The sequence below is a fragment of the Lactuca virosa genome, chromosome 3, assembly GCF_052849685.1.
Source record: "Lactuca virosa cultivar CGN04683 chromosome 3, Lactuca_virosa_CGN04683_v6, whole genome shotgun sequence".
Classification (NCBI taxonomy): Eukaryota; Viridiplantae; Streptophyta; class Magnoliopsida; order Asterales; family Asteraceae; genus Lactuca; species Lactuca virosa.
This window is the reverse complement of record NC_136428.1, coordinates 224,619,386-224,633,030: the sequence shown is the minus strand read 5'-3', so window position 1 is coordinate 224,633,030 and position 13,645 is coordinate 224,619,386.

Here is a 13,645-nt window from a genome sequence, read left to right as displayed (position 1 = left end):
GCCCAACTTGACAATCCATGGAGCATTAGCCCACTATATAAGTATGGATGATTTACACAATCAACCCATATATTTAATTAGTCTTCTTTTGATCACTTAATTAATACTAGATTAATTCTTGATCAATACTAATTAAATAATCTTATTAATATATTAGAACTTATAATATATTAACCAACCTTAAGTGTTATTTCTCTCATTATAGTCTATCCAAATGCATGATGCCATGCAACCCAAATGGACCATGACGGGTCGGGTCAAGTCTTACCAATTATAGTTATGGACTTAGACATTAATCCAACACTTCCTAGGTCCTCACACTTCTCTGCCATCAGCTGCTGAAGAACTCCTAATGATGCCAGCCCTCTACCTCCTGAATATCGTCATATTCACTTGGTAGCTGACTCCCATCATCGAGAGTTCCACAAAGCACGAAGCAAGCAGCATTTGGGCATCGAATAATCTCTACTAACACGTAAAAACCCCTCTAGGCTATTATCCTACTTGTTCTCCTCATACTCATAGGATATCACCGAAACTCAAGCAACTTCACCCCACGCGGGCATCCGACTACCCTCTCGGTAGACTCCACAAATGCTCATCTAGGTATCTCTCCTAGATTATTCCTCTACTCAAATCTCTCTCTAAAAGGATTCCTGCTGGATACTCTTACTCAACACATACTCGAAAACACATCATAGATAACAACAATTCCTAGGCTAAGGCATCACAAATCAGGCTACTCTAGTCCTAAAATATGAAATATCTAGCCTATCTCTAGCATGCATAATATCTCATAACATATCTCATAAATATCTCATAATACAAAAGTAAGGGTATTTTGGGAAATCACCGTTCGGGCTCTAGCTGATTGTACACACTGCTCTTTATCGTCTTCTCTTAAAACTATTGTTTGCTTTAGAAAAATCATTTTCTTGAAATTTTTTCTCAAATCCTCAGTTTGAGGCCAGATTTACCCAAAGGTGCATCCGAATCCCTCAAACCAAGGCTCTGATACCAACTTGTAACGACGTAAATTTTCAAACCAAAATTTTCAATTTAAAACACATATATTGCAATAATAAAATTCCAAAATGTCACAAAATCAAATCATCAATTCTCATAATTAAAACAGTATGTATCAAACTCCAGGATCCTCTAAAACATAACTCAATCTCTGATGTGTGTACAATCAAGCCGACGCCCTCCCGCGATCCAAATAAGAACCTGAAACACATAACACGTAACACGGTAAGCACGAAGCTTAGTGAGTTCCCCAAAATACCACATCACATTAGCCACTCGAGGCTATAACACTGTAAGACCCTCCGGTCTGTGTGTCTCAGTGGGACTCTCCAGTCCCATAGCTCGTTGGACCCTCTGGTCCGGTCTAGCTCGTTGGACCCTCCGGTCCGGTCTGGTTGAGGACCCTCTGGCCTCATAAATCGTTGGACCCTCTGGTCCGGTCTGTAAAGCTCCGCATGGCATAAATCACAAAGAAATAATGCACAGCATAAAACATAAGGCAGGATAACATAATACTCAATGTAAGCACATAAGACCTTCCGGTCACACATAACTACCACTCAAGGTAAGGTATAGTGAGAAGACTCACCTCAAATGATGAACAGCCCCTATAAACGCTGCTGCTACGCACCGGCCTCTAACTCTATGCCAAACCCACAATTATCCCAATTAGGAACTAAGTCCCAACTCTCACTCATTAGGTCTAAAGGTAGTCCACCAACCGACCCATCAATGACCTAAAACCCATTGGGCCCACCAAGGCCCAATAATAAATGGGCTCTTCCGAGGACCAACTCCCTCACATCTAATGGCAAGCCCAACTCAAGGGCCCAAAGCACATATATATAATCTTCTGGTCCAATACTCTATTTCATGTGACATCCCCAATTTCACGGCCAGAAAAGACCGATTTAATTTATGCTTTTAAAATAATTTCAGAGTAATCATTTGATTAAAAGTGTTGCGGAATTTATTCCCAGATAAACATGATAACTATGTTATCAAATCATTTCCGAAGAAATGAATTTTATTCACTTAAACCATTGGGATGTCATTGTCAATACAAAAACATAAGCATAAACTCAACTTACATTCATTTACACTAGTGATCTACTTCTCTTTTAATCTCTCAGTGTAAAGCAACTTCGTATCGATACCTGTGATACAAATAAACTGAGTGGGTCAGGATTGGGAGCCTGGTGAGCATATAGGGTTTTCAACCCACAATAAATAATAAACTTATTAAGTTCTCAGTCAATAATAAATTTATTAATTTCACCAACCAAAAATAACCCTAATTACCCATTCCCATTATCCTCACTTTACGTCCCTAAAACAACTATCACAAGGGACCTAGCCTAAGGATTATCACTAAGGGTGACAACATTGCTTTGGGGGTTCCTTAGCAAGTTATGTCAAATAAAACAAACATCGGGGTGACAACATTGCTTTCCCTCAGCAAGTTATGTCAAACAATACATCTTAACATAAAACAACCAACAAGGTGACAACATTGCTTTCCTTCAGCAATTTATGTCAAATAGGCACGAAGTCACATCGTCACCATGTGCTAGTCCATAGCTCTTATTCATCGACGGTATTTCCCACGGGAGTTCCCCCCCTCCCCCCCCCCCCCCCCCGCAATACATGTCAATGGGTTTTCCATACAGCTGATGAACATACTTAAGGGGTTTCCCCAGCCTTACATGCCCTAAAGGCACTCATGAGGGGAATAGAGTATAGTGAATGAACATTTAAGTCCATTAACACCTACAGGTTACGAGCCTGCTAGTGTTCCACAGACCATCAAAACAGTCCATGGTTGTCATCCATACTCTGCTGAATGACGGGGGTCTTAAAGTACAACGAATGAACACTCAAGTCCATTAACACTTACAGGTTGCGAGCCTGCTAGTGTTCCGCAGACCGTCTGATTACTCATTATTCATTGTTTCGGTTTTATCAACTTTATACTTGAATTAAAAACACTAGTTGTCCTATGCTCCAAGCATGTACACTATGTTTTTCTTAAACAATAGCTTTGCCATACACCAAGTATGCACTCTATGTTTGTCTATGATCCTTACTTTGTGAACTAGATCGATTGAACATACTTTCAATGATTCTCTTTTCACACTCCCAAATCCTTATCAAAAAATGTAAGAATTCCAAATTCCTATCATTTATCGAAATTTGTTTAGATTTTAAACTTACATGCACTGACCTCTTGTAATGAAAGTGTACAAAGTTACAAAGACTTGTCAACAATCATTATAAGGTATTCCAATGGAGTTCAACTCCATGGAAACTAAGTCTCATATTCAAGGTACATTGCTTTGAACATGCTTCTTGCATTAAGTTTTCTAATCTTACACAGAGAACTTCCACCTATGGAGACAACTCCATATTCTCATTTTGACTATCACTTCTGAACAAGAGATGCCTTTTTTCAGAATATGTCAATATGGTCCTTCCAAAATTAGCACTATACTTCCAACTGTCCCTGAGCAACCAATCTTTGGTAAACCTTAGATTGTCCTCGACAATTGCTTAATCCTTTTAGTCATATCCAATCCTAGACCTTTTCCCTTCTTAATGCCCCAGGCATTTGGAAAATTTTAGAGAGGACAAATATTATAGCACATGCAATCGATCCTGTACCCAAAGCAAATGGGGCACGATTCATGATGTCTCACATAAAGACATGATTCTAGACTAGTCTTTTGCTACAATATTTTTATTTGCCATGTTCTCTAAATTTGACTATGAAGAGGGGTGCCGTAATTATAATCGAATTTTGAGAACGCAATATATGGAATTTCCTTAAGTTGAACCAATCCAACATGAAATTCATATAATATTCTTGACTAAAGATGATTAAGGTCTCAATCTAAGCCTTTAGAACTGAAATGAAGTATATCCTCTCCCTTAATTATAGCAAAACAACTTTTTCAACCCCTGCAACTTCACGAATTGAAACTTTTGTTTTCTATAATTAACATTGCTAACTTGCAATATTTATCATAATTATCATGCTCCTACTAACATGATGATTATTAGCATAACACTTATGTTCCCACTAGCTTTGACATGTACTCAGAAATCAGCTGGACTTCTAGAAATCAATACTTTATTGACTTTCTTACCAAAGTTCAGACTTCTGATACGAGATTGCTTTGATAAAACTTTATCAAAATCATACACCTATCCTTAGATAGCATGCATGTGTGTCTAAACAATTTCAGAACTATGAAAAGGGATGCCATAATCATAGTCTCAATTGTTTAGACCTTTTGCCATCTGCTTCAAATCTAATTGATGGAAGTGTTTCCTCACCATCATTTTCATGAATCGGAGAGAAACCTTATGACCCTTAGATTTTATGGTGTATGTGTTCTTATCCATGTGAATCTGTCAAAACCATAATCACAAGACACGGTTAATGACAAATCCAAACTCATATGGACTGAACTCAATCTGAATTTCTTGCCACCTGGCAGCTCAAGGGCCTGCCATTGCTTCCAAGTTGTTATGCAACCAATTGAGAACTCTAAGAACTCATATGCAAAGCCAACTTTAACTGGAATGGACACAGAAATAGAATTATGTCAACAAGATAGGTTATAAACCTCACGTCGTGTGCTAGTGTTAAACTACAGGTTATTATTCTTGATTAGACCTTGAAGCTTTCAGAATCTCTAAGACTCCCACTGTCCTCTTGACATATAAGACTATCTTGCCAAATATTCAAGAGATAGTGCAGCTTCTTTATCAAGACAAACACTTCACACACTTGGCCTAAGTTGGTCTTTGTTTAACCCAAAACATCACAACTTACCAATTTCAAATGTACAAGAGTAGGACACTTTTACTCTTACATTTGACAAGTGTTTTGAACCTTTCTTTAAGATATGTCACTCAACTTACAGTCTTGGAGTATGACTCTAAGACTTGTTTTGAAACGAAGTATGACTCATCTTCTTGATTTAACCATTTCAACAATTCATGACTCCTCTTCTTAGTCATAAGAATGCACTAAGATGTCCTTAGAAGATCAATTGTGATGTGGTTCTTTAATCATTAAGATGATCACAAAACATGATACTAAAGTACTCTCCCATCTTTTCAGATTTGAGAAACTTTTATCTTTCTGCCTAATTTTATTCTTCTCATTCGTTCTGCCATACATTGAGACTTTTCCAATGTTTCAGAATTATACTTAAACTTGTAAGTATAACCATATTTACTAAACTTGAGTAAATCATGACGAATAGTCTTAACGAGCTTTGTGGTGGACATGACCAGTGCACAAGAATGTGTACTCGATCCCTTTAGTCCTTTACTTGACTCACATATACATGTGAACAAGGAATTAGTCTTAATTTTCCAAAGCTGAAAGTTCTCATTCATCATACTATACAACTTGCATGATTCCAAGTTTCGGTCTAATTGAGAACTTGGGTGATGAGAGTCTTTCCTTATTTGGTAAATTTAGACACTACCACAAACGAAAGAATCAAGTCCATTTTTTTTCAAATATTGCTATCAATGAAATCATATAAACAACCATTTTTCACAAATGCCACTTGTAAGGATATTTAAAATAAATATAAAATTAAAACCTTTTATTTTATTTCAAACCTTTGCGGAAAAAACTTATCCTTACAGTGCAAATGCATATGAAAAACTTGTTGTTATCTATTCCTAAGCAATATATCATAACTCCTAAGTAACAGCTTCAAAAATTCTGATCACCGAACCATGCGATCGAAATCCATCTTCGCGATCAGAATCAGCATATACTTCCTTTAAGTTTCTTCACTTTCTTTGATTCTTAAAGCCTCAACATGTGACCTAGTCACATCATGTAATGAGAATCTCATAATAGAAACTTAACAGAGTTAGATAGTGGACTTTTACCTGAAGAAGAGTCAAACTTCTTGACTTTAACATCCTTAGGTAAATTTGGCAGCTTTGCAATCAACGCCCCTTCCTTTGGCAAAATAAACATATGGACCCTTTGGTAATGGGACTATCTCAGACTTAGCCTTTCTCTTTACCATTTGGTCAACCGGGTTGACTATGGCCAATCCCTTTCCATTGGGAAGAGAATGCTTTTTCTGGATTTCCAGTGTCACCATTGTCACTGTCCATAAAGTTTTTGGGAAGTTGATCTTCTAATCAAATTTGCTTTACTATCGTTCCAAATCATTGTTGATTCAGCAGCACCAAGCAAATAGATATGATCATTAAGGTTCATGTCATAGTCTGTTTCATAGTAGTCCCAAAGGAACTCACTACGGGACTTAGAAAGTGATTGAACATCCAACTTTCTCAAGACTTTGACACCCAACTCTCCCGGCTTGTCAATATGTGACTTCATCTCTAAGATGTGATCACACATAGACCTTGCTTGACAATAGGGCTTGAGTGACCTTAAACTTGTGGGTTAGGGAGAATAATTGGAGGAGGTGGAGGAAGTGAAGTTCCATGAGATTTTGGAAGATCATAGATGTCTGAACTAGACATCTTTTGGGAGATATTCAAGATAGTTGATTTAAAGTCTTTAATATAACACCCAACATGAAATATTAAGGCTAGGATCCAACAACCTATTTATAACTGGAAGAGGGATGTCGTAATCCGAGTTATAAAATAGTTGAAGGTAGGTAAATGACGATTTACCAATTTCCGCCATGAAAAACGAAATATAATTAAGTTTTAATTGGATTTGAAACTCCTAGATCTTTTGAGATTCATTGAAGTTTTCAATGGCATGTTTCAATCTCGAGTGTGCCCTTCAGGTTTTATGACTGGGATGCCGAGGATCACAAAACAAGGTGTGAAGTAACCATGCAAATATACTTGGTACCCTTAATATTTACCCCTCAATCGATGTGTCGGTTAACCACACGAGCTCCACCGATACTATGATAAATATTAAGTTACCATTTGCCTACCTTGTTAAATCCAGGTTAGTGTGCCGGTTAACCAAACACGCTCCACTAACGGTTTAAGCAAAGTGCAAAGTGTAATTTCATGGATTAGCACCTTATTCACATTTTCCTAAGTAACTAAGATTGGGATTTATAAGTGTTTAGTTACTTAGTATTTATCATTAATACTTTTAATGAAGGGAGAATTATAGTCCTTGTCCTACCTGTTCGGCTAACGACCCTCCACCAGTCAAGGAAGCGGTGGGTGAGAGTGGACACCCATTAAGCTGCCATTTTATAGGCAACAACCTTATACCCCCCCTTATAGACCGGCTTCGTGAATGAGGCCTACTAATGGTAAGACTGACTTGCTCTTATACATATATATATATATATATATATATATATATATATTATTAACTTATAATATTATAAAGTATAAGGGTTGAATTTTAACTTTTAAAACTCTAAGGGCTTAACTTGGAATTAAAGTATTCTTGAGGGAAACTTTACATATTCCAAAACTTGAGGGCAAGTTTTGAAAATATTCAAAACTAATTAATTCCATAACTTATGTCTTTAAAGTCGTTTTAATTAAAAAACTCTTCAAGTTCCATAACTTGAGGACAAGTTATGGAAGACTTTAAACTAATAAAAGAATGTAACTTTTCTTTATTTTTGTAACTTATGGAACTAATTAAGGTTACACATTTTATTACTTAATGAAGTGACTCTTGAACCTCCATAACTTGAGGACAAGTTATGGAGTCATAAAACCATTCAATGAAGACAAGACTCTTCATTTTGTAACCTTTGCCAACTTTTATGAGTTTTAAGAAACTTTAATGTGACTTTTCATGTAACTTGAGGACAAGTTACACAAACACATTTTAGAATCCACTCTTAGATTAAAATGGATCAAAGACACATAATCAATCAACCTTTTCTATTAATCTAAGCAACTCATATGAACAAGATAATTGGAATCAAACTTTTTCATGTAATTAGCATAACACTTAAACTAATACAAAACATGAATCTATTGGAAATTATCTTTGAAATTGGATTAGCATGAACATTACCACATCAAAAACAAGTTTACAAGTTCAAAAATAACTTAGGGTAATGTTCCTAGTCCAATTCCAGTCAAAAACATCAAACAGCAAGCTGTCAGCACCCAAAACTCGTCGACTTCCTTAAGGAACTCGTCGAGTTCATGCCCAAAATGATGAACTCGTCGAGTTTTTTGCATAAACTCGTCGAGTTTTATGGTCTGGACAGTTTCAGCTTTGAAAAAACAAGTTTGCATCAAGTATAAGTGAAAACAAACCTGGCTCTGATACCACTGTTGGGTTTTGAGCATTCTAACACTCCTAAGTGTACATGCAACCCTAAATACCTTGGATCTATGTTTTCTCCATTATACATGCAAATATGAACTTTCCAAGGTATTCATCCTAACTAGCATAATAACATTGATTCATATGAATATATCAAGTTAGAATTACATACCTCTTTGATGTAGAATGACTTCATGAAACCGGGCTCTGCGAAGGGTCGGGCTTCAAAACCGAAAAGATAAATTTTCCGGGCCTTCGGGCACTCCGGGACGTGTTCCGGGCGTTGGAAATGATCCCGGGGCATCGGGGGAGGTCAAAATGCTAAAAATATGAGTTTAGGGCTGAAAAAGGGCAAAATCCCAAAATTACCCGGGAAGTCTCGCAACCCTCTATTTATAGGGGGAAGCTTCTGATCGGACGGCTGAGAAGCCTCCAGGTGGCAATGATCCGAAGCTCGCATGACATAGGCTCGCACGTGGCTGCGCATGCGAGGCCCTCGCTGGCATGATCTGATTGGACCGAAGTCCGGGTCCGATGAGGGAAGCTTGTGGCTTCTGCGAGGGTTCGGACACAAGGAAAAGAGGGCACGTGTCGGATGACTCAGCAACATTCCGGACAGATGGCACATGCGAGGCGAAGACACGTGCCCGAAGTCCACGTGTGCGAAAATTCCCGGTTTTGGCATTATTCCTCGATTTTCGCGCCAAAACTTCTAAAATCCATAACTTTCGCATACGAGCTTCGTTTTTTACGTTCTTTATATGCGTGCGTAGGTAAAATTACGCTCTACAACTTTCGTTTAAACTTCGTCGGCTAATTTTGACTTTAATTTTTATATTATTATTTTTAACAGACCGGGACAGAAAATCCGTTAAAAATTCATAACTTCTTCATCCGATGTCCGTTTTCGTCAGACTTTTTACCGTTGTGCTACTAATGACGAGACCTTCAATTCTCGTTTAGGTCGTGTCGGCTAAAAATCACTCGATCTAAAATTCGAGTTTTTAGTTGTCTACTACTAAGCTGAAACTTCGAAAAATCATAACTTCCTCATACGAAGTCAGATTTGGGAGTTCTTTTTATACTTACTCTCGGTTTAACGAAATCTACAAGTTTCGTTTAGATCACTAAGGCCAAAAAGTAGTTTATCGAAAACTCACTTTTTACGACATTCGGCCCCGTGCCGGTTTTGTCGCGAAACTTCGACAGGTCATAACTTCTTCGTTATAACTCGGATTTCGGCATTCTTTATATATCCGTAATCCTTGTCACGCCCACTACAAGTTTCTTAATAGATATCGGCTTTATCTAATATTTATTTTTGACGCTCATTTTTATTCTTTAATGAAAATCGGGCAGCAATTCGTTTCCTAAAACGATCGTTTCTAATAAAACCGGGAGTTTTATTGAGAAACCGGGCTCTGCGAAGGGTCGGGCTTCAAAACCGAAAAGATAAGTTTTCCGGGCCTTCGGGCACTCCGGGACGTGTTCCGGGCGTTGGAAATGATCCTGGGGCATCGGGGGAGGTCAAAATGCTAAAAATATGAGTTTAGGGGTGAAAAAGGGCAAAATCCCAAAATTACCCGGGAAGTCTCGCAACCCTCTATTTATAGGGGGAAGCTTCTGATCGGACGGCTGAGAAGCCTCCAGGTGGCAAAGATCCGAAGCTCGCAGGACATAGGCTCGCACGTGGCTGCGCATGCGAGGCCCTCGCTGGCATGATCTGATTGGACCGAAGTCCGGGTCCGATGAGGGAAGCTCGTGGCTTCTGCGAGGGTTCAGACACAAGGAAAATAGGGCACACGTCGGATGACTCAGCAACATTCCGGACAGATGGCACATGCGAGGCGAAGACACGTGGCCGAAGTCCACGTGTGCGAAAATTCCCGGTTTTGGCATTATTCCTCGATTTTCGCGCCAAAACTTCTAAAATCCATAACTTTCGCATACGAGCTTCGTTTTTTACGTTCTTTATATGCACGCGTAGGTAAAATTACGCTCTACAACTTTCGTTTAAACTTCGTCGGCTAATTTTGACTTTAATTTTTATATTATTATTTTTAACAGACCGGGACAGAAAATCCGTTAAAAATTCATAACTTCTTCATCCGACGTCCGTTTTCGTCAGACTTTTTACCGTTGTGCTACTAATGACGAGACCTTCAATTCTCGTTTAGGTCGTGTCGGCTAAAAATCACTCGATCTAAAATTCGAGTTTTTAGTTGTCTACTACTAAGCTGAAACTTCGAAAAATCATAACTTCCTCATACGAAGTCAGATTTGGGAGTTCTTTTTATACTTACTCTCGGTTTAACGAAATCTACAAGTTTCGTTTAGATCACTAAGGCCAAAAAGTAGTTTATCGAAAACTCACTTTTTACGACATTCGGCCCCGTGCCGGTTTTGTCGCGAAACTTCGACAGGTCATAACTTCTTCGTTATAACTCGGATTTCGGCATTCTTTATATATCTGTAATCCTTGTCACGCCCACTACAAGTTTCTTAATAGATATCCGCTTTATCTAATATTTATTTTTGACGCTCATTTTTATTCTTAATTAATTAAACCCTAATAATTAAGCATAAAACACATAATATTCACATAATTCCCTTTCATTTCTTCCAAATGAGTTACAAAGGTTAACCTAGACCATTATGTCAATATTAATGCCTAGCCTAGAAACACGGGCGTTACAACTCTCTCCCCATTAGAATGATTCCGTCCCCGGAATCACACATCAGCAAACAAATACGGGTAGCGACTCCTTATGTCACTCTCCGTTTCCCAGGTGAGATTTGGCCCATTCGTATGTTTCCAATGCACAAGCACTAAATCGACCATTTTGTGTCACAACTCCTTAGTCTTACGGTCAACGATTGCCTCAGGTTCTTCAATCAACCTCTTGTTTTCATCCAACCTTAATTCAGAAATGGGAATTATGTCGGGCACATCTCCCGTAAATTTTCTTAAATAACACACACGAAAGGTGTTATGAATACCCTCTAGTTCTTTCGGGTTTTCTAGCTTGTAAGATTGATTCCCGATTCTCAAAAGAACTTTAAATGGTCCAATAAACCTTGGACTCAATTTTCCCCTTCTACCAAACCTTATATGTCTCTTCCACAGCGAGACTTTAAGTAAAACCGAATCTCTAACTTTGAATGATATCGGTTATCTTTTCTTGTCAGCATAGTTCTCTTGAGCAGCTAACATCTTTTCCCTAATCACTTTCAACTTTTCAGCAGTCCGATGGACTATTTCAAGTCCCATAAACTACTTTTCCCAGCTTCCAGTCAACATGACAGCATTCGACACGTTTCCCCATACAAAGCGTGATAAGGTGCCATCTTGATGCTTGAGTGGAAACTATTACTATAGGAAAATTCTACTAGAGGTAAGTGTTTACCCCAGTTACCTTGGAATTCCAGGGTACATGCTCTCAGCATATCCTCCAATGTTTGAATTGTTCGTTCGCTCTTACCATCGGTTTGTGGATGGTAAGCTGTATTCAAACACAACTTGGTACCCAATTCCTCTTATAAACTCCTCCAAAACCTTGATGTAAAACGGCTATCACGATCAGATACAATAGTTAACTGAACACCGTGAAGCCTCACACTTTCCTTCACGTAAGAATTCGCAAGTTTATCCATAGACCATTTCTCGTTGGCTGCTATGAAATGCGCACTCTTAGTGAAGCGATCAACGACCACCCAAATTATGTCGTGACCGTTCCTTGTTCTGGGCAGTTTAGTCACAAAATTCATAGTGATACCTTCCCATTTACCTATGGGTACAGGTAAAGGATCTAAACTCCCATATGGTTTCTGATGTTGTGCCTTAACCCTAGCACAAGTTACACACTCAGCCACATACTTAGCAACATCGAGCTTCACCATCGGCCACCAGTAATAGGGTTTTAGATCCCTATACATTTTCGCACTGCCGGGATGAATCGAGTACATGGTTTTATGAGCTTCTTCCATCAGAAGACCTCTTACTCCTCCCATCTTAGGTACCCAAATCCTACCTTTGAATACCTTCAATCCTTGACCGTTTATATCAAACACTAACGTTTTTCCCAAACGTTCCTCCTTTCGGTCATTTTTCTCTAAAGCTTCCTCTTGAGCTTTCTTTATACTTTCCACAATTGTCGAGACAACTTAAATTCTCAACGCTCTTGGCCTCTTCTTTTCAAGATTTACCTTCTGACTGAGAGTATCAGCAACAACATTTACTTTACCAGGGTGGTAAAGTATCTCACAGTCATAGTCCTTGAATAACTCTAGCCAACGTCGTTGCCTCATGTTCAATTCCTTCTGATTAAAGAGATATTGAAGACTCTTATAATCAGTGAAAAGTTTGCATTTAGTACCATAAAGATAGTGCCTCCCTATCTTTATGGCGAATACTACCACTGCCAACTCCAGATCATGAGTAGGGTAGTTCTTTTCATGCTCCTTCAATTGCCTCAATGCATACGCTATCACTTTATCCCTTTGGGTCGTAACACAACCTAACCCAACTTCTTTAACAACGAACGCGATACTTCTATTGATCGCTTTGATCATCCTTTACTTCAATTCGGCTTAAGTCAACTGCTACATCGAACTTGGTTCTCTGAACCACATAACAAACTCATCGTAGTCGGACTCAATTTGATATGACCACTAGGGTCGGAATAACAATCATCTTCTTAGTCATTACCGAAACGATGGTAACGACAGACTAGAATAAGACGGAATCAATTACGAGTTCCTTGGTAACCTTGTGACTTTCCCTGATCCAAGTGTGAGTCCTGTGCTTCCAGCAGTATAGATCTCTACTACTATTCACATCTACTCATACTCGTCCCAAGTACTGTCTCGCAGTCCCCAAGTCCTAAAATCACAAAACAGTTTAACACATACAAATGTGTCCAATTAATCATAGAATTTTCCTAGGCTCTACTAGGACTTCTTCCATGCGTATCTTCAGTCATCAATTCTACTTCAACTTGGTTGGTGATGGAAATTCCAGACGATGGGACAACTTCAAGAATTACACCAACCATTCATCATCCTGCCAATCGAAGGTGTACTTCAGACGTACCGTACCCCTCTAAACGTTCTGTTATTTTATCAGACATATTCTAAAGGCAAGACACCACTCTTATGATATCTTCTGATAGGTATCATTCACTATCATAAGCTTTTCATTTTCTCCGTCTACTCAATTCTCTACGAGTCTTCATCATAACGTTTTGTACAGCCAAGCAAACGTTCGGTGTACTGGGCGAGAATTTAAGATAAGAAAGCTTTATTTACGATAAACGTATAAATCTCCTTATCACTTTGAAACGT